Raw genomic sequence first — 22,447 nt, 5'->3', positions numbered from 1 at the left:
CTCTGTTTGAAGACTTCTATTGAAGGAGAATTCACCACTTCTCGTGGCAGCCTGTTCCACTCATTGATCACTCTGTCAAAAAGTTTTTTCTAATATCTAATCTGTGTCTCCTCCCATTCAGTTTTATCCCATTGCTTCTAGTCTTTCCTTGTGCAAATGAGAATAAAGATGATCCTTCTACAATGTGACAGCCCTTGAGATATTTGTAGATGTGGCACCCCCAGGAGTACGGTTGCCACAGTGGCATTACCTTCCTCCTAGGGAGTGTGATGTCATGCTTGGAAGCAATAAAAGGATCTCTCTGTCAGGTAAATCTAGCACACAGCACAGTTCCCACTCCAGGCCAGCAGAGGGAGCTCTGAACCCAAACTGCTGAGGAGCTGCTCTCTGGGGCCAGGAAAGGGAAGTTAGTGACGTTCATGTGGAGAAGGTGAAGTGTGTGGACATGGGAGAGAGGAGCTGGAGGATTGAGTGGAATTCAGGCTCACTTCTAGCTGTAGCGCATGGTCCGGAGTCCGGTATCCGAGGTTGTATGGATGCTGATGGTCCTGCAGCAGAAACCAGAGGAACGAGAAGCTGTAAATGCTCTGTTCCCAACTAAGACTCGGAGGCACAGCAGTAACGTGTGGGAGCCAGAAGGAGGAGGCTACGGCTGCCTCCCATACGAGGGGAGTTCTAAAAGAGAGCAAGCAAGAAGAACTTCAGTGTAACTCAGAACTGCAATTACCTCAGATAAGCGCTAGGAAGGAGATTACACAACCCATATGCATAAAGATATTCCTAAGTTGCTTCCAGGCTGGTCAACTCCTGTTCCATCTGTAATCTGGATCCTGGACTGCACTTACAAAGCAAAGTAAAGGTAAAGGAAACTGCACCCTGCTGTGTCATTGCCTTCTTCCTGCAACCCTTTCAGCACTGCTACATCTCTGTGCCTAACACTACACCCTCTTCCTCAACACCTATTACTACGGCCCTGAAACTACTGCTCTACCTGTGGGGAGCTATTACATCTTGCTGCCTTATACCATCTGTCCCAGAGGATCTGCCTGCAGCGTCGGCTTAACCCTTTCATTGCCGAGCACCACAGGTGGCGTCATGTATCATCCACCTATAAACTTTATTCAGCTACGTTTCACCCCTTTTGCATGGACGCCCAGGGCCACGGACCAGCTCACCGTCACCGTGACACATCCCTCTGAGACACCGGCCCGGTATGGAGTAGCCCCACTGCCCTAGCAGGTGATCCAGTTACAGCTATTAAGTCTCCTCTCAGTCTTCTATTTTGCAAGCTAAACATTCCCAGATCCTGCAACCTTTCCTTATAAGACAGGGTTCATCATTCTGGTCGTTCTTTTCTGAACTTGCTCCAGTTTGTTGATGTCTTTTTTAAAATGTGGCACCCAAAACTGGACACAGTATTCCAGATGAGTTCTGACCAAAGAGGAGTAGAGGGCAATAATGACTTCACATGATCTAGACTGTATGCTTCTGTTAAAACATCCTAGAATTGCAATTGCCTTTTTTGCTGCTGCATCACACTGATGACTCATATTCAGTCTGTGATCTATTAGTATACCCAAGTCTTTTTCACATGTGCTGTTTCTGAGCCCTATTCCTCTCGTTCTGTATATGCTTTTTTCATTTTTATTGCCCAGATGTAGTACTTTGCATTTTCCCTGTTAAAAACCATTCTGTTAGTTGCTGCCCACTGCTTCAGTTTATTTATATATTTTTGAATCCTCTCTCTCTTCTCTAGTATTAGCTATCCCTCCTAGCTTCGTGTCATCAGCAAATTTAATCAGTTTACCCTCAAGTCCTTCATCTAAATATGTCACGCTTACCTCTCCTTGTTCCATGGCTCCCGCTCACCCTGCGGATTCGGAAGCCGCTGCTCTGACCGCCGCTGCCACAGTTCTCCCTGGCCGTGCTTCTGCCACCGCCGCTCTGTCTGCCTCTGCTATGGCTCCTCTCGTCACGGCACCGGCGGCCCCCGCTGCCTCCCGTGCCTCCATGCCGTTCAGGTCTCTCCGGCGCTTCCGGTCCTCTCAGCCCGCCCCCACTGCTGGCGCCTATCCATCAACTGCCTCTCCTCCTGTCCTGCGGCTGGCCGCTGCTCCCTCTCAGGAACGCAGGCACAGGCCCCCCTAGACTAGGCGCCCTATCCCTTGTCCCCATGACACTGCCGCACCCTGACCCGGAAGTTCTAAAGCATGCCCTATATCAGGCAGCCTCTCCCTATGGTCTCTGCTTGACTATCAATTGTGGTTCACGTTTGATATCGGGTCCACGCTCTCCGGTGTTCCTTCTGTGTCCGTGCCTTGTACCTCTCCTGGTCCCCCGCTAGTTTCCCTACTTGTGACCCTCCTGTGTTCTCTTCCAGGTCCAGTCCGTTCCTGCCTTCATCTGCCTGTTCCAGTGTCTCACCCGCTACCCGTTCCTGCCGCCTCCCTTGCTGTCCACCTCCGTCCTCACGGCTACAGCAGTCTCCCCTGTGGTCGTCGCCATCTCCTGTCTAGTCTCCTGAACGTCTCCTGCCTGCGTCTCCTTCCGGCTGTTCCCAGGTATCCGCTTCCGCGGCGATAGTCTCCCCTGGGTCTGCTCCTAACGCTCCCTGTATAGGCAAGCTCGCCCGAGGGAGGTTCGTCATCGCGGTCCTGAGGATTCAACTCCCGGAGCTCTCCAGTCTCACAAAATCGTTGATAAAGATGTTGAACAATACAGGGCCTAGGACAGAGCCCTGTGGTACCCTACTTGAGACATTCTTCCAACCGGATGTGCAGCCATTTGCGACCACTCTTTGGGTCCGATCACTAAGCCAGTTATGAATCCACCTAACAGTTGCCTTGTCCATTCCATACTTAGCCATTTTTTCTATAAGGATTGTGTGAGATACTTTGTCAAATGCTTTGCTGAAGTCAAGATATAGTATATCTACAGCATTTCCTTGATCCACCCAATCAGTGATTCCGTCATAGAAGGAAATTAAGTTAGTCTGACATGACTTATTATTTACAAACCCATGCTGACTCTGTTTAAACACTTCATTCTTATCCAGGTACATAAAGTTAGAACAAAAAAAAAACTCACAGAGGTTCACACAGGGAGAGCATGCGACTGTATTTCCTATTTTTCCTGTGTCTGTGCATGAGAGAAGCAGCTTGCTGTAGATGCTGCACAGATAGAGACACACAAATGATTTATTCCTGATCTATTAAGCTTATTATATATTCCTAATTGTTTCTGAATAAACAAGTTCTGTTGTCACACGCTTGGAGAGTATCCTCAATAATACACTGCCAACACCTTTAAATTATTCTGAAATTTTAAAACGAAATTTCCATCAAGCATACATTTATGGCATATTCCCAGGATATTACACTATTACCCTATAAATCTTTAATTTGCTTCAATGGGCTATCCCACGAAGGTGAGGTGAGCAATTAGCAGATAGCCATTCAAATGAGCAGGTGTCTATAAACAGCCTTTCGCTTTTGCTCATGGGAGACACCCCTAGCAGGGAAATTGTGGCAGCTTTGGCCGATCATATTCTTAAAAAAGTGAAAAGCATATTTTTGTGAACTTTGCATTCTGCACATACCATTCACAACAATTTTGTTGAAACATCGGACTGTCTGCTAGTTTATGTTGTGGTAGATCGGCTCACTCGGCTGTACACGGAGGTATACACGGGAGCACTGTCTCTTTAAAGTGTTTAATGGTTTATTATACATGCAGCACAAACCAAGTCGAAGTAAAAATAAATACCGCCCTCTGGGCAAAAACTGTAAAACAGAACAAAGCGGTATGCCAAAGCACATTCCTTGAGATAGCAGGGATACGACCACTCAGGGTTAGCAAAACACATGGTTCAGGTTAGCACAAACATGAACATTTCTCTCTCGAGACACACTGAACACTGAATGCTTCTGAAGGCTGACTATTTAAGCCCCAGACCACACCCAGGGGTGGAGATAAGGTGGACAATCTCCCACTTGCTCTATGGTTGTCCACAAAAACCCAGCCCTTATACAAAATGGCTGATTAACACCTCTCAACACTTAGTGTGCTGGAGCAAAACTTCTGGATTTCAAATCACTGAAGCCAATCGCCTCAGCAAAACATATCTCCCATCCAGCACTTTGCCGGTGACTTTGTCACAATGCACACAAAACTGTGTATATAAAATGACTAGAAGTAAACATATACAGTCAAGAAGAGTTGTACTCACAATAAACTTTCCTGTCTCCAAGATCTGGGCACCTCCAAAACACTAAAATTGGTACACAACGGGAACAACACAGGGTCAGAAGGGAAGGAGGAACTGTTTAACTTTTGCAGTGGAATTTATTGGAATTGTTTAAAGCAAAACTGAAAAAAATTAACAGGAACATATGTTGATATAAGCGTAATGTGTAGGTGCACATTCACACTGTGGCCATTTAACAGACAAAACCACAACATGGTGCTCAGAAAGGAAAGACAGGTTAATTTTTGGAGATTTGGAGCGTGATTTTACTGAAATTGCTTTGAAGTGGGAATTACCTCTGAGATAGTGGTGTGCTTTCATGCAGCTTGATAGGCATTCATTTTGTGTTTTTCCAGCAGAAGACGTTTCAGAGGAAAGCCGGACGTGCGTGTTTTTTTGTTTTTTTCTTGCATGGTCAAGTCACATTATAGCTGTTCTGCTTTGAAGCCTTAAACAGTTCAAAGAAGCTAAAAAAAAGGTGAAAATTTGAATAAGTAGTTTTGATATTGAGTGCATTTGTTTATTCTTTTTATCATTTCATAAGTGCTTTTTCTGGCGGGTTTTGAAGCGGATCAGCCTGAACAAGACCTTGTGTGCTCATACCCTTAGGTTCTGTTCCCACAATGAATTTTGCTGACTTTTTGACTTGAGTATTTTCGATGCACAAAAGAACTCAGCATCTTACATTTCCAGCAAAGTGGATGGGATTTCTATAAGGGCTCGCTTACACTGGCGTCTATTTTTGTTTACGAGAGAATTGGGACTGATTATGCTAAAAGCACTTGGCCTAAACTCTGTCAGATCTTGATCCAAGTGTCACCTTAGTGTAATTCAATTCTCTCACATGAGAGAATCGCAGCACAGGTGCGGAGATGACGAAGAACTTAATTTCTCATTCTTTTCCCTTGACTCTCATGACATCCGAGTTCAGTCCAATGTGTCAACACACACTCATAGACTTGTATCTGTGTGTGTGAGCCGAGACTCACATCCACTCGCAGCATGCTGTGATTGTTTTCTCAAGCACAGTGCAAACTGACCTGTGGTGCGTTTTTGAAATCTGCAACATGTCAATATTTCTTGCGGTTATGCTAAGTTTTATGAATCATTTTAAATAACTATGCATAAATGCGTAAAATTTGCAGGTAAAAAACGCAAATGCTTTTTAGTGCATTTCCACTGTGGAAATGCATTAGAAAGATGTGTAAGCCACACGATTGCATCAACCAAGCTTTGTCTCAGCCAAACATCAGGAAATGTCAAAAATAAAGCAATTTTATTTAAACTATGACATACCAAAAAGAGAAAAAAACACAATGCCAAAAATGCATGTACAAAAAACACTCAAAAATGCAAAGAAAAAACCGCAAGTAACCTAATAGGCGCAGAAATGATGCAAAATATCTGTAGCATCAAAAGCTCAGCAAGCACTCATCGCGGGCATGTAGTATGAGCATATCAATTCTTTTAACCGCTTCATGGTTTCCGATCCCTGAAGCAGATAAAAGAAGTGATTATGGGGTGCTTTTCTGGTGTATTTCGGGCTGAATTTGCTTGAAACAGACACCGTGTTGCCTACCCTTAAGGCCCCGTCACACACAGCGATCTCGCTAGCGAGATCGCTGTGTGTCACAGGGATAAGCGACCGGCCTCCCCGCCGGGTATCGCTGATCATGCTCGATCGGCCTGGGCCATTTTTTGATCGCTGGTCTCCCTCTGGCCAGCGTGCATCACTGCGTGTGGCAGCCAACGATCAGCGAGGCTCCCAGCGCTCTAAGCAGGCGTTGGGAGCTGGTCTCTAAGGTAAATATTGGGTTACTAAGCAGCATGCGTCACTTAGTTACCCGATGTGTACCTTAGAAACCTGCGTGCTGGCAGCTCCCAGTGCGAGCACGCAGGTTTCTAAGGTACACATCGGGTAACTAAGTGACGCGCGCCACTTAGTAACCCGATATTTACCTTAGAGACCAACGTCCTCGCTGATGCTGTTTGGCAGCTCACCAGCAATCATGTAGCGATGCACCAGCGATCCTGACAACGTCGTATCGTTGTCGGGATCGCTGATGCATCTTTTTGTGTGATGGGGCCTTTAAAAAATGTTATTATCAAAATAAAGCCTAATCTCAATTGCTTTACTTTAATTAGAATAATTAGTTACTAAATAACTGAATGCATAACGATTTACCTCCTCCAAGATTGCACTGCTAGAGAAAGTTGAGCCTCATACTGTAATTATTCTCTTTTCTCATGAAACAGATGCTGGGAAGAAGGTTTTGTAAACGTCAAAATTGATGGTTTTCATTTTGTTGCTCATGTAAATACTGTATATCTTAAAAACCACAGCAGAAACAAACTGTCAAAAATTCAACCTTTCCAGAGCAGACACAGTGTCATTCTTTATATTTTTAAAAGGAATAAAATAAACTATTCTTTATATTTGACTCAATACTTTATATGTGATGCTTATGCACAAACATCTATGTTAAATCTTTCAATTAATAAGTAATTTCCTCTAGATACAATGAGTTTGAGAGTTAGGCCGGCATCATACTAGCGAGAAATACAGTGGGGAAAAAAAGTATTTAGTCAGTCAGCAATAGTGCAAGTTCCACCACTTAAAAAGATGAGAGGCGTCTGTAATTTACATCATAGGTAGACCTCAACTATGGGAGACAAACTGAGAAAAAAAAATCCAGAAAATCACATTGTCTGGTTTTTTTTTCATTTTATTTGCATATTATGGTGGAAAATAAGTATTTGGTCAGAAACAAGCAATCAAGATTTCTGGCTCTCACAGACCTGTAACTTCTTCTTTAAGAGTCTCCTCTTTCCTCCACTCATTACCTGTAGTAATGGCACCTGTTTAAACTTGTTATCAGTATAAAAAGACACCTGTGCACACCCTCAAACAGTCTGACTCCAAACTCCACTATGGTGAAGACCAAAGAGCTGTCAAAGGACACCAGAAACAAAATTGTAGCCCTGCACCAGGCTGGGAAGACTGAATCTGCAATAGCCAACCAGCTTGGAGTGAAGAAATCAACTGTGGGAGCAATAATTAGAAAATGGAAGACATACAAGACCACTGATAATCTCCCTCGATCTGGTGCTCCACGCAAAATCCCACCCCGTGGGGTCAGAATGATCACAAGAACGGTGAGCAAAAATCCCAGAACCACGCGGGGGGACCTAGTGAATGAACTGCAGAGAGCTGGGACCAATGTAACAAGGCCTACCATAAGTAACACACTACGCCACCATGGACTCAGATCCTGCAGTGCCAGACGTGTTCCACTGCTTAAGCCTGTACATGTCCGGGCCCATCTGAAGTTTGCTAGAGAGCATTTGGATGATCCAGAGGAGTTTTGGGAGAATGTCCTATGGTCTGATGAAACCAAACTGGAACAGTTTGGTAGAAACACAACTTGTCGTGTTTGGAGGAAAAAGAATACTGAGTTGCATCCATCAAACACCATACCTACTGTAAAGCATGGTGGTGGAAACATCATGCTTTGGGGCTGTTTCTCTGCAAAGGGGCCAGGACGACTGATCCGGGTACATGAAAGAATGAATGGGGCCATGTATCATGAGATTTTTAGTGCAAACCTCCTTCCATCAGCAAGGGCATTGAAGATGAAACGTGGCTGGGTCTTTCAACATAACAATGATCCAAAGCACACCACCAGGGCAACGAAGGAGTGGCTTCGTAAGAAGCATTTCAAGGTCCTGGAGTGGCCTAGCCAGTCTCCAGATCTCAACCCTATAGAAAACCTTTGGAGGGAGTTGAAAGTCCGTGTTGCCAAGCGAAAAGCCAAAAACATCACTGCTCTAGAGGAGATCTGCATGGAGGAATGGGCCAACATACCAACAACAGTGTGTGGCAACCTTGTGAAGACTTACAGAAAACGTTTGACCTCTGTCATTGCCAACAAAGGATATATCGCAAAGTATTGAGATGAAATTTTGTTTCTGACCAAATACTTATTTTCCACCATAATATGCAAATAAAATGAAAAAAAAAACAGACAATGTGATTTTCTGGATTTTTTTTTCTCAGTTTGTCTCCCATAGTTGAGGTCTACCTATGATGTAAATTACAGACGCCTCTCATCTTTTTAAGTGGTGGAACTTGCACTATTGCTGACTGACTAAATACTTTTTTTCCCCACTGTACGTACAAGTGCTATGCGCAAAAACAACGCATTGCACTCGGATAAATGTTAATCTATGGGGCAGCTCCCATCAGCAGATTTTTTCTCGGCCATATTATACGGGCTGAGAAAATCGCAGCATGCTGCGATTGTCAGCGTATTACGCCCAAAATACGCCAATGCAAGTCTATGGGGGCGAGAAAACTACGGATTACACATTGACCAGACGTGTGACTTGCAAGAAATACGACATTAAGCCGGGTTAATAATGGAGAGGTGTCAATAAGACACCTATGATTTATTAATCCTATAGTAGTAAAGGGTTAAAAAAGACACAGACACACACACACATTAATTAAAAATTCTTTGAATGAAATAATCACACAAAGTTTTTGACCAAATTTATTATTCTGCTAATCCAACAGAACCCCTTGTTGTCCTGTAAAAAAAACAAAAAATAAAAAAACAACAATATCCATACCTCTCTGCCGTTCAGTCAGGTCCCTCGCTGCAATCCATCACAAGGGGTTAACTAGTTTACAACAGGGACTGGTGCTAATGCTACCAGCCCGCTGTAAACCACTGCAGAATGAATGAAATCATGTCTGCGCAGGCGCCCGGGCTGACCGGAGATGAACTAATAAGCATGGGAAAGTTTCTGAATACATGCGGAATCACCATATGTACAAAAGCCAGTAGCGCTTTGGACAGAGCTGCGTCCAAAGCGCTGCCGTTACAGACCGTGGAAACATACCCTTATTCCTAAATTTTATATTTAAAAGATTAGTCTGTTATGGATGTTGCAATATTAAACATGTATATCTTTAATTTTTACATTTATTTTTTAACTGGGGAAAAAAGGGGAGGGGATTCAAATTGTTAAGTTTTTTAGAATATTTGTAAGAACTATTGTTTTTTAGAATATTCATTGGCTCCTCAAAATCGCATCATGAGGGGAGTGGATGCTCTAGCTGGATTGCAAAGCTTAAAGGGGGTTTCCAATGTACAAAATACATTATAATCAGTAGATATTGGAAATCAAAATAAGTTCCACAACTGGATGTTTTTTAAAAAAATGTTCCTGTGCTGAAGTAAACATATAGAGGACAGTATGGAATTGCAACTGCTCCTTTCTGTGAGGTAAAATACTTACCTTCCTGTTTAAAAACATGTTTTACCTTTCAGAAGCAATCAGCTGTGATCCCATGTTGTCCTATCTGTATATTCTCTTTTGCATCCACCCCTGCTCAGGAGATGCAGTGTGTGCCAACCATGAACTGTAGCAGCTGTGCATGATTGGACACAGCTAGAAATGAGCGACTTTGCCTTTTTTAGGGTCGAGTCGGGTTTCATGAAACCCGAATTTTGCAAAAGTCGGGTCGATCGAAATCGGCCGACTATGGCGAAAAGTCGGAGGCCGACTGAAACACGAAACCCAATGCAAGTCAATGGGGAAGCAGAGTCGGCAGGGAGTGGAGGACAGGAAACACACCTACAGAGCCCATTTCAATGCCAAAAACATCAATTCTTATTACTGAAGCTTGTCAACCTTAATTTACTTCATAATAATAGTTACGCATTGAAAACTGGGGGTTATTTGGCTAAAGTTGTGGGAGGTAGGGCTGGCTCGAGCTTTTCGTGTGCCCTGGGCCAAAGAGTGTCAGTGCGCCCTTTTAACACATACCACAACTCATGATGCTCCGATACGGCACAGAAATATAGGTACAGTACAATGACAAATATTTCACTGCTTACATGACATGACTGATCTAATTTAAATTGTACAATAGCTCAAAAACAGGACAGTATATTACTCCATACAGTGTTATGGCCACCACATTGTGCACCATACAGAATAATGAGCCCCATATATTTCTCCATACAGAATAATTGGTCACATATAATGTTCCATACAGTATATGATGAGCTCCACATAATGCTCCAGTATATGATGGTCCCTATGGACGATGCTCCAGTGTGTTATGGGCCCAAATAATGCTCCATTTATAATGGGCCCCATTTCTAATGCTCCAGTGTATAATGTGTCCCATAGATGCTGCTCCAGTGTCTGATCTGCCCCATTTATAATGCTCCAGTATATGATGGGCCTCATGGATGATGCTCCAGTGTATGATGGGCCCTAATAATGCTCCATATATAATGGGCCCCATTTCTAATGCTCCAGTGTATAATGGGCCCTGTAAATGCTGCTCCAGTGTCTGATGTCCCCCATTTGGAATGCTCCAGTATGTGATGGACCCCATTTTTAATTAACCCAGGCATGGTATGTGAAAAGATCTCCATGGAGTAATCTGAAGTGTGTGCTGTCGCATCCTTCACTTTTCGTGTGGGTGAAGGACACAAGGAAAGGGGTTGCTCCTGACCAGAAGCCTGCACTTACAAGTCAGTGCTTGCATTTTTTTAAACTTCAGAAGAGGAGGCGAAAGAGCTGGAGGCTGTTTCAGCAATGTAAGCCAAAAACAGTTCCTGATGCTCCGGCTTTAAAAGCAGTCTACCTACTCCCAGAAAACGGAGCCTTACAGGCCTTCCAGAGCTACACCATTACGCAGGCTCAACACCTCCTGCCTTAGCTGCTATTGTGTTTTTGGCACTAACAGCAGTTGCAGCACCACCACCATCAGTACCATGTGGCCCCCCAAGCCCACATCCGCGTCCTCTTCCACCATACTTCCTCATGTTTTGAAAAATGGACCCAAAATACCAGCAGATATATGGTACTATATCAGAAGTGTATAGCTCTATACAGTCTAGAGATAACAGTAAATCTCTGTATATATTTCATGAGTCATACACAGACGCTCACAGGCTCAGTATGGATTACCCAATAAAATAAAAAGTTGAAAAAGGGTACAGTATCACCAGATACAAGGTATATATAGTATAGTGTAAACATTCTGAATCTCTGTATACATTTCAGGAGGCAGACACAAACACTCTCAGGCCCAGTATGGATTTCACAAGAATATGAAAAGCTGTAAATGGGTAATGTAACACAAGCGTACAGCTGTCTACAGTGTTGGGGTAATCTTAAAGCTCCAAATATATTGCCAGAGTAATAGACAGACGTTCACTGGCTCATTATGGATTACACCAGAATCTAAATAGCTAAAAAGGTTACTGTATCAGAAGCATACAGCTGTGTACAGTGTTGGCCAAATTTGAAATCTCGGTATATATTTCAGGAGTCACCCTCAGGCGCTCACTCAGTCTGGGTTTGACCATAATACAAAATGTTGTAAAAAAGATACTGGATAACAAGATAGCAAGTATATATATTATAGGGTACAATTGAAATCTCCATATACATAGTCCCATAGTCACTCTCAGATGCTTACTCAGTATGGATTTGACCGTAATACTAAATGTCGAACAAAGGTACTGTAGAACAAGATACAAGCTGTATCGAGTATATGGTAAAAATTGGTATCTCCGATTCACCGTATATATAGAAGGCCTAAACCACACACGCTCACTCACTATGGATGATACCGTAATACAAAATTTTGAACAAAGGTACTGTATCAGCACATACCAGGTCTATCCAGTCTAGGGGTAATTGTAAATTTCCATCTATACTTCCAGAGTCAGACACAGACACTCACAGGCTCACTATGTATTACACCACAATTTAAAAAGTAGAAAAAGGGAAAGGTAGTCGAAGTGGACAATAGTATACAGTGTTGTGGTACTTTTAAATCTTCGTATATATTTCAATCTCAGTAAGCCAGTCCAGACTCTCCGCTACTGGAAACTACATGGATACAAGTACAGACGGAAAATTGAGTGTTAGCAGAAATTTGGGAATTACTCATCGCGGGGAAACTTCCCGGTAGATGTTGCAGAGGTGATGCAGACCCTCAATTACTGTGTCTGTGGAGACAGCGAAAATGGTTCTTTGTGAAGAAAGGATTGCTTTATCGCAGTAGCGTGGATCATATCACCGTTACTCGTCTCCATCAAATTGTGATCACAGGGAGAGATGTAGACATGGTCCTCACTGCCTATCATGATGTGTCTAGTCATTTTGGAGTGAAAAAAGACAGAAGCCACAGGCCGTAGGCGATTCTATTGGATTGGCAAGAGAGGAGACAGAGTCACCTTGTCGATGATGAGATGGCTTTTATGCTATGTTTGATCAAATACAGTATTACTAAAAACTCTGTAGGATTTAAATGCACTTTTGCTTTTTACTTATTTAATTATAGCAGGGTTTTTTTCATTTTGTCTTTTGTAGGTTTTGTTAAGAGAGGAGACATTGAATAATGCTGGCAGGAATGTCACACGTCTGTGACTATCACAACTGTGAAAGGTGATCATAAAGCACCACTGCATCCACTTGTAAGTTGACGTCCACTACAAATGGTAGCCATTGATCATCTGAAGGTAGAGGCCAGCAGGACAGGCCATAGCTACATCTTAAACATCATCGATCAATACACCAAATTTCTAGTGGCCGTCCCTGTGAAGGATTTAACTGTCCAGACTACACAGCGGTGGAGCAGGGAGAGGTAAGTATTGCAACTTGCAAGTTCTGTGGCCATGACCAAGCAGGGGGCACACTCGTGGTCAACGGTACTGGCACAGGGCCCCTCATAGTGCGTAGTCGCTGCAAGTAGTCGGCCAGTACCTCCGCGGTGTGTCTGTTGACGCCCAAAGACATAATCTTTAACACAGCCTGCTGACGCTTACTACTAGCTGTTAGATAGTGAGACACCTTGTGTGCAACACTGCCAGCTGCGGATGGAGTGCTCGTGTGACTGCGCTCTGTGGACGAGCTTTTGCTGATGGAGGAGGAGGAGAAGGGTTGAAAGCCTACAGCCAACTGTTTCCTATACCATGGGCTAGGCAGCACTGTTCCACCGCCGCTGTCCCCTGTGGAGCCTGCATCCACCACATTAACCCAGTGCGCAGTGATGGACACGTAATGGCCCTGGCCATGCCTACTGGTCCATGCATCTGTTGTGAGGTGCACCTTTCCACTCACTGACTGTTTTAGTGCATGGACAATGCGGTCTTTCACATGCCGGTGTAGGGCAGGGATGGCTTTTCGAGAAAAGAAGTGCTGACTGGGTAGGTCATAGCGTGGGACAGCATAGGCCATGAGCTCGCAGAAAGCTTTGCTTTCAACCAAACAGTAGGGCATCATCTCTAATGAGATTAGTTTGGCAATGTAGGCGTTCAAACACAGTGTACGCGGATGAGAGGATGAGAACTTTCTTGTCCTACTTAGAGTGTCTGGTAGGGTGAGCTGGACTGGAGAGCTGCATATGGGGGAACGAGCGGCGGACCGGACGGAGTGAGAGGGGGTTGGTGATTGTATTGGTGGTGATGGCCTAGATTTAGTGTTGTGTTGCAAAACCACTGTGATTGCCTGAGTGCTTTGGCCTTGCGACAACACCTTCACATTTAGTGCTGGTGGTGTGCTTAATGGTGACGGTGGTCTTACAGTGGGGGAAGCGATGGAGCATTGCTGGCTACCTTCAGTCGGAGCAGGTGCACATGTGCTACCTGAGGTTTTGTAGTCCGTCCACGCTTGCAAGTGCATGTTGACTAAATGTCTAAGCATGCAACTGGTATTCAAATTTCGGAGTTGTTTACCTCGGCTAAAGGTCCTTCCGCACTTCTTACAGGTAACCTTTGCCTCATCAGTAGGATTTTGGACAAAGAAGTGCCACACTGGACTCTTCCTACTATGGTATACTTTTTCTGGCCTTGCACGCTGTGCTAAGTTGACCGTCTGGCCAAGCTGTCCTGCAACTCTTTTAGTTTTTGTTCCATGTATTTGGACAGCTATGGGCCTGGCAGATAACCGCTGCTGCAATGTCAATGCCTGCTGTGGATCCTTCTCCTTATCTGAACTATTGCCTGCACCACCCTCCTCCCCCAATGGATGCCAATCCGTGTCAAGAACTGGGTCATCGAATCACCTCCTCTTCAAAGTCATCTGCACCTTCCTCTTTACCTTCCTCTGTGTCACCGTGTAAGGTGGTATAGTATGTGGGAAGGGGCACCTGAGTTTCATCAGGGTCAGATTCTGGCTCAGTAGACTGCGAGGGCAATGTAGTGCTCTGGGTGAATGTACCAGCAGAATCATCTAGCAGTGGCTGTGCATCAGTGCACTCCATGTCAGATTAATCTTGGAATGGGGAATTCATGATTTCACTGGAAAACCCAGGCATGGAATGTGAAAAGAGCTCCATAGAGTAATCTGAAGTGTGGGCTGCCGCATCCCTAACTTTTGGTGGGGGTGAAGGACACAAGGAAAGGTGTTTTTCCTGACCAGAACCCTGCACTGACGACTCCGTGCTTGCAGGTTTCGAACGTTCAGAAGAAGAGGCAATAGAGCTGGTGGCTGTTTCGGCAATGTGCGCCAAAACCTGTTCCTGATGCTCTGGCTTTAAAAGCGGTTTTCCTACTCCAAGAAAAGGGAACCTTACAGGCCTTCTTGGGCCAGAAAATGACGCAGGCTCAACACCTCCTGCCTTAGCTGCTATTGTGCTTTTGCCAGAACCAGCCGATGCACCACCACCATCAGTACCAGCAGCACCCCCCAGCCCACGTCCGTGGACTCTTCCACCATACTTTCTTATGTTTGGGAAAATGTACCAAAAATACCAGCAGAGAGATGGTAATAATAATAATAAATTTTATTTCTATAGCGCCGACATATTCGCAGCACTTTACATTTCAGAGGGGACTTGTACAGACAATATACATTACAGCATAACAATAATCACATAGATCATAACAGATACCAAGAGGAATGAGGGCCCTGCTCGCAAGCTTACAATCGATGAGGAAAAGAGGGGAGACACGAAGGTGAATGGTAACAGTTGCCCTGATTGTATGGACCAGCCATAATGTTAAGTGTGTAACAGTACAGATGCAGAGGGCTAATGGATGCATAAAGCATGTGGGTACTGTATGAGGAGCGTCCAGCTGTGTAAGGTGTATTAAAAAAATTAAATCTACATTGTTAGCGCGGGTGGTCGGGAGCGGGAACTCCGAGAGTGGACCCTCTGGACCGTGGCACCGAGGGACCCCGGGCGAGCTGCCAGGTGGAACCGACCCCTATACAGGGACCGTTAGGAGCAGGCCCAGGGGTTCGAGTACCACAGTAGCCGGTACCGAGAGGGGCGGCTCAGGATGGACCGGAGTAAGACTGAGACTGGAGTAGGACGGCAGGAGCACTGAAGGCAGGACTGGAGTAGGTAACCAGGAACACGGGTAGCAGGACTGAGAAGCTGCTGTGAGGAGCAGCCGAGACAGGAACTGCAGGAGCAGAGTGTGCACAATGGAGCGAGGCCAGAGTGTCAGGAAACACAACGATCAGGCGCCTCCCTCAGGGGGAAGCGGCCTGATATGGCCCCGTCTGATCAGCCATTGGTCCAAAGGTGCTTCCGGGTCAGGGCACAGCCGGAGCATAAGAAGCAGGAAGGAGGCGCGGCCGCAGCCTATGGCGCATGCGCATAGCATGCAGGGAAGGCATCGGTCGCGGGCCTGTCTCAGGAGACCGCCGCGGCCGTCGGGTGGAGAGAGGCTGCGGCGTGGGAGCGGAGGACGACTGCGGCGTGGGAGCGGAGGCCGGGTGAGTATGGCGGAGCGGTGTAACAGTACCCCCTCCCCTAAGCCGCCCCCCGGAGGTTAACAAGAAACCTCTTGAGGATACGGGGAGCATTAATATTCTCCCGAGGCTCCCAGGATCTCTCCTCAGGACCAAAGCCCTTCCAATCAACGAGAAAGAAAGTCCTACCTCTAACCCTTTTCACAGCGAGGATGTCCTGCACTTCAAAAATGTTGTCGGCACCCACCGGCTGAGGACCAAGATCAAGCGAGGAATGGAAACGATTCAGCACCACAGGCTTCAGGAGAGAGACGTGAAAGGTGTTCGGGATCCGGAGCGAAGCAGGCAACCTCAATTTGTAGGCAACTTCGTTAATACGTCCCAGAATTTCAAACGGACCAATGTAGCGTGGACCCAACTTGTAGGAGGGCAGTTTTAGTCGGACGAATTTGGAGGAGAGCCAGACCTTGTCGGCAACACGATACGGAGGAGAATCCAACCTCTTTTTGTCTGCATAGTTCTTCATCTGATCAGCGGATCTCTTGAGTGATGTGTTGGTCTCAGCCCAAATCTTAGAAAATTCCGAGGACAAGGCATTGGCCGCGGGTACCTCAGAGGCAGGGGTTATCGGAAGAGGAACACCAGGATGTCTGCCAAAAACAATGAAAAACGGAGACTTGGACGAAGACTCACCAGCATGGTTGTTATAAGCGAACTCTGCCCAGGGGAGTAAGTTGACCCAATCGTTCTGGTGGGCGTTAGAGAAGTGGCGTAAGTATCCCGTAAGCGTCTGGTTGGTACGCTCTACTTGTCCGTTGGACTGTGGATGGTAGGCCGAGGAGAAGTCGAGGGAAACGTTCATGAGCTTACAAAGCGAACGCCAGAACTTGGAGGTAAACTGAACCCCTCGGTCAGACACAATGCGTCGAGGTAGTCCATGAAGCCTGAAGACTTGATGAATGAATATTTCGGCCAGCTCTGGCGCAGAGGGAAGACCGGGCAGAGGGACGAAGTGAGCCATCTTGGAAAAACGATCCACGACCACCAGGATGACTGTGCAGCCCGCAGAGCAGGGTAGGTCGGTGATGAAATCCATGGCGATGTTCTCCCAAGGAACTGTAGGGACAGGCAACGGAAGCAACAAGCCGGACGGAGATCTCCGTGGCACCTTGTTTTTTTGCACAGGATGGACAAGAAGCCACAAAGTCGAGTACATCTTGGCGAAGTGAGGGCCACCAGTAGTGACGTTTGATAAGGTCAAGGGTCTTTTTAGTTCCGGCATGGCCGGCCAATTTGGAGGAGTGCCCCCATAGAAGAACCTTTTGCTTGAGATCCTCTGGCACAAGCGTCTTGCCAGGCGGAGGAGTAAGCCAGTTCACCGGAGCCACGGTGATGATCCTAGTGAGATCAATGATATGTGACGGTTCCTCCGTGGATTCGTGTGGTTGGAAGACCCTGGACAGGGCGTCGGCTTTGGAATTCTTGTTGCCGGGACGGAATTGGAGCTCGAAATCAAATCGGGCAAAAAATAAAGACCATTTGGCCTGGCGAGGGTTTAGTCTCTGGGCAGACTGGAGATAGGCCAGATTCTTGTGGTCTGAGAAGATGACAAAAGGATGGACAGCTCCTTCCAGGAGGTGGCACCATTCCTCCAAGGCCAACTTGATGGCCAAAAGTTCCCGGTCACCGATCGAGTAGTTACACTCGGATGGAGAAAAGGCCTTCGAGAAGAAGCCACAAGGGTGCAGGTGACCGGAGGCGGTTCTCTGGGACAGCACCGCCCCGGCACCAGTCGAGGAAGCGTCCACCTCGAGTACAAAAGGTCGATCACTCTCAGGGCGATGCAGGACCGGAGCCGTGGAGAAAGCCCGTTTTAGGGTCAGAAAGGCCTCCTCTGCCTCAGGAGACCAATCCTTGGAAGTAGACCCTTTACGGGTGAGCACAGAAATGGGTTTTGTGATCGCGGAGAAGTGGGAGACAAATTGCCGGTAATAGTTGGCGAACCCGAGGAATCGTTGTATTGCCTTTAATCCGACGGGGCGAGGCCATTTGAGGATGGCAGACAACTTCTCGGGATCCATCCTTAGACCAGCGTCGGAGATAATGTATCCCAGAAATGGCAGAGAGGTTTGTTCGAAGAGACATTTCTCTATCTTTGCATACAGACGGTTCTCCCGAAGACGCTGAAGCACCAGGCGGACACTCTTTCTGTGGGACGAGAGGTCCGGCGAGAAGACGAGGATGTCGTCTAAGTACACGACCACACAGGAGTACAAGAGATCCCGGAAGATCTCATTGACGAACTCTTGAAAGACTGCAGGAGCATTGCAAAGACCGAAGGGCATGACCAGGTACTCGTAATGGCCATCTCGAGTGTTGAAAGCGGTCTTCCACTCGTCACCTGCACGGATACGGACCAGATTGTAGGCTCCTCTGAGGTCCAGCTTGGTAAAGACCCGAGCCCCTCTGAGACGGTCAAACAGTTCTGGAATGAGTGGAAGAGGGTACCTGTTCTTGATGGTAATCTCATTCAAGCCCCTATAGTCAATGCATGGCCGTAGAGTCCCGTCCTTCTTTTTGACGAAGAAGAACCCGGCTCCCGCGGGCGAAGAGGATTTCCGTATAAAGCCTTTGGCGAGGTTATCTCGGACGTACTCAGACATGGCGGTGGTCTCCGCGGGAGACAGAGGGTAGATTCTGCCCCTTGGGGGGGTTGAACCAGAAACAAGTTCAATTGGGCAGTCAAACGGCCGGTGTGGAGGAAGGACCTCCGCTTCCTTCTTATCAAAAACATCGGCGTAGGAGCTGTAAGCTGGAGGAAGACCCGGGAGGTCTGGAGGTGACCGTGGAGCGGCCGCCAGGCGGACAGGAGTCAGACAGCGAGCTTGGCACGGGTGCCCCCAGCGGAGTATCTCCCCAGAAGACCAGTCGAGAACAGGCTGATGAGTCCTTAACCATGGAAGACCGAGTAGAATGGCATGAGAGAGCTTAGGTAAAACGTAAAAGGCTATCTTCTCTCGATGTAAGGCTCCGATTTGCAATTCCACCTCTTCAGTGCCCAAGGTGACGGTCACCTGTAGCGGTTTGCCATCCACGGTGGCAATCTGAATTGGGTTAGATAGAGTGACTACAGGAATTTGGTATTTGTCTACCTCTTCCGGCCGAATGAAGTTACCCGCTGAGCCCGAATCCACGTAGGCCACCTCGGAACCACGCCTCCCTCCTGAAACCAAAAGCACAGAAATCGTAAGGGGTTGAGAGGAATCATCATCATCACCTAGGAAGGCCTCTCTTACCTGACCTAGGTGGAGTCGTTTCCCTGTCTCTTAGTGTGACGAAAGACCGCAATAGAGGCACAGACCTTGTGCCCGTCTCTCTCTCTGACGTAACTCGGCCAACCTGAGATGATCTATCTGCATGGGCTCACCCGAAGAGAGGGAAGAAGATCCGACTGAACGTGAGCTGGCCGACTGAGTGAAAGGAGAAACTGACCTGGAGGAGCGCCTGTCTCTCACTGACTCCCGAGCGCGCTCCAGGAAGCGCAGGTCAATGCAGGTAGCCAGCGAGATAAGGTCCTCTAAGGAGGACGGGGTATCTCGACCTGCGAGTTCATCCTTTATTTTACTAGAAAGACCGCGCCAGAATGCCCCCACCAAAGCTGCGTTATTCCAGCCGAGCTCGGAGGAAATAGTGCGAAAGCGAATAGCGTACTGTCCGACCGTGAGAGAGCCCTGGTGTAAGTTAAAGAGTGACTCAGTGAGAGAGGCTAACCGGCCCGGCTCATCGAAAACCTTACGAAACGTATCCAGGAAAACCGGGAGACTCGAAACGACTGGGTCGTCACGTTCCCAGAGCGGGTTTACCCAAGAAAGGGCCTCTCCCTCCAGATGGGACATGATCAAGGCCACTTTGGCCCGATCCGAGGGATATTGCTGCGGCAGCCATTCAAAGTGGAGACTACACTGATTTAAGAACCCCCTACAGAGCTTGGGATCCCCGGTGAAACGAGCCGGCTTGGCGAGGCGGGGCGTCGGAGGAGCAGTAGACGCAGGGGGAGGAGTCAGCACTGCAGCGGCAGCCTGGAGGGCCGACAAGCGACTATCAAAGGAGGCCATGTAGGACAAAATGTGGGTTTGAGTATCTTGCTGCTTACCCAGCTCCTGTTGGAGACTGGCCAGCTGAGTGGCATTTCCAGGATCGGCCACCTGTAAGGCCGACAAACGGGTGTCCATCGACTTCATGATTGACATAATGCGCCCCTGATTCTCCCGTAGGAATAGCAACTCTTTCTGGGTAGCAGCCGTAGTACCGGTGGAGTCCATGGCCTGATCGTACTGTTAGCGCGGGTGGTCGGGAGCGGGAACTCCGAGAGTGGACCCTCTGGACCGTGGCACCAAGGGACCCCGGGCGAGCTGCCAGGTGGAACCGACCCCTATACAGGGACCGTTAGGAGCAGGCCCAGGGGTTCGAGTACCACGGTAGCCGGTACCGAGAGGGGCGGCTCAGGATGGACCGGAGTAAGACTGAGACTGGAGTAGGACGGCAGGAGCACTGAAGGCAGGACTGGAGTAGGTAACCAGGAACACGGGTAGCAGGACTGAGAAGCTGCTGTGAGGAGCAGCCAAGACAGGAACTGCAGGAGCAGAGTGTGCACGATGGAGCGAGGCCAGAGTGTCAGGAAACACAATGATTAGGCGCCTCCCTCAGGGGGAAGCGGCCTGATATGGCCCCGTCTGATCAGCCATGGGTCCAAAGGTGCTTCCGGGTCAGGGCACAGCCGGAGCATAAGAAGCAGGAAGGAGGCGCGGCCACGGCCTATGGCGCATGCGCATAGCATGCAGGGAAGGCATCGGTCGCGGGCCTGTCTCAGGAGACCGCCACGGCCGTCGGGTGGAGAGAGGCTGCGGCGTGGGAGCGGAGGGCGACTGCGGCGTGGGAGCGGAGGCCGGGTGAGTATGGCGGAGCGGTGTAACATACATATATATTTTGTTAGTCGCAGATGCTCTCACAGTATGTATTGGACCGTCATCCAACAAGCAGATATACCGAACTGTATCAGAAGTGTACAGCTGTATATGTTTTTTGTGTAACTAACAATCTCCGTATATGTATTTACGGAGTGTCACACACACACATGCTGACTCTGTATAGATGTGACTGTAATGCGAACGGCAGATATACAATACTGTTTGAGAATCGGACAGCTCTTTTTTTTCCAGAGTCACACACAGATAGCTTCTATTTGTCCGTGATACAAGGCGGTACACGGTTGTGTGTGAGGAGCGTACACCGCTATACGGTGTCTGTATGGAAAATTGTCAATCTCCGTCTATTTGTATAGGGACTGACACATGCTGTCTCTGTCTAGTTTTGACCGTCATCAAACAGCAGATACATAAAACTTTTTGAAAAGCAGACAGCACTCTAAGGTGTAGGTCTGGAAAAATGGAAAAACTCCTTGGCTATTTTTTCCAGAGTCACACACAGCGCCGGCATGAGGAAGCCTCCAGCACTGCCTGTGACAGATAGCTGATCTGTCACAGCGATCTGTGATGTGACAGATCAGCGATCTGTCACGTGACAGTTATGTCCCCCCTGGGACAATGTAATAAAGTAAAAAAAAAGTGTAAAAATAATTTATAAAAAAAATCGCTAAATAAATTAAAAAATATATATATTCCCTAATAAATTCATTTTTTTGGAAATAAAAAAAACAAAACAATAAAAGTACACATATTTAGTATCGCCGCGTCCGTAACAACCCGCCCTATAAAACTGTCCCATTAGTTAACCCTTTCAGTAAACCCCTTAACAATTATAAATAAAAAACAAAGCAAAAAATAATGCCTTATTATCATACCGCCGAACAAAAAGTGCAATAATGCGCGATCAAAAAGACGCATATAAATAACCATGGTACCACTGAAAACGTCATCTTGTCCCGCAAAAAACAAACTGCCAGACAGCATCATCAGCAAAAAAATAAAAAAGTTATAGCTTGCAGAATAAAGCGATGCAAAAATAATTATTTTTTATACAAAATTGTTTTCATTGCATAAAAGCGCCAAAACATAAAAAAGACATAAATGAGGTATCGCTGTAATCATACTGACCCAAAGAATAAAACTGCCTTATCAATTTTATCACACACAGAACGGTGTAAACGCACCCCCCAAAAGATATTCTTGAAATGCTGGTTTTTGTTCATTCTGCATCCCAAAAATCAGAATAAAAAGTGATCAAAAAATGTCACATGCCTGAAAAAGGTACCAATAAAAACGTCAACTCGTCCCGCAAAAAATAAGACCTCACATGACTCGTGGGTCAAAATATTGAAAAATTATAGCTCTCAAAATGTGGTGATGCAAAAACTATTTTTACAACAAAAAGCGTCTTTTAGCGTGCAAAAGCTGTCAAATATAAAAACTCACCATAAATAGTAAATCAAACCCCCCTTTATCACCC

The 22,447-nt window shown here is 46.7% G+C and overlaps 1 long non-coding RNA gene across 1 annotated transcript in view; it reads right to left on the bottom strand.

Moving 5' to 3' along the window:
• The window catches only part of LOC141089232 (uncharacterized), a 53,468-nt gene extending 48,791 nt beyond the window's left edge, over positions 1–4,677 (bottom strand). The window contains exons 1-2 of the long non-coding RNA XR_012232216.1: positions 4,543–4,677; positions 4,229–4,270 (exon numbers count right to left, since the gene is read on the bottom strand). This is a non-coding gene — a long non-coding RNA (uncharacterized lncRNA). The remainder of the gene's footprint in view (positions 1–4,228; positions 4,271–4,542) is intronic.
• Between the last annotated feature and the right edge of the window lie 17,770 nt (positions 4,678–22,447).

The sequence above is a fragment of the Dendrobates tinctorius genome, unplaced genomic scaffold (assembly GCF_039654945.1).
Source record: "Dendrobates tinctorius isolate UK_male_01 unplaced genomic scaffold, ASM3965494v1 ptg000044l, whole genome shotgun sequence".
Lineage (NCBI taxonomy): Eukaryota > Metazoa > Chordata > Amphibia > Anura > Dendrobatidae > Dendrobates > Dendrobates tinctorius.
Note: the sequence above shows the minus strand (reverse complement) of the source record. Positions and strands in the feature narration are given on the sequence as shown.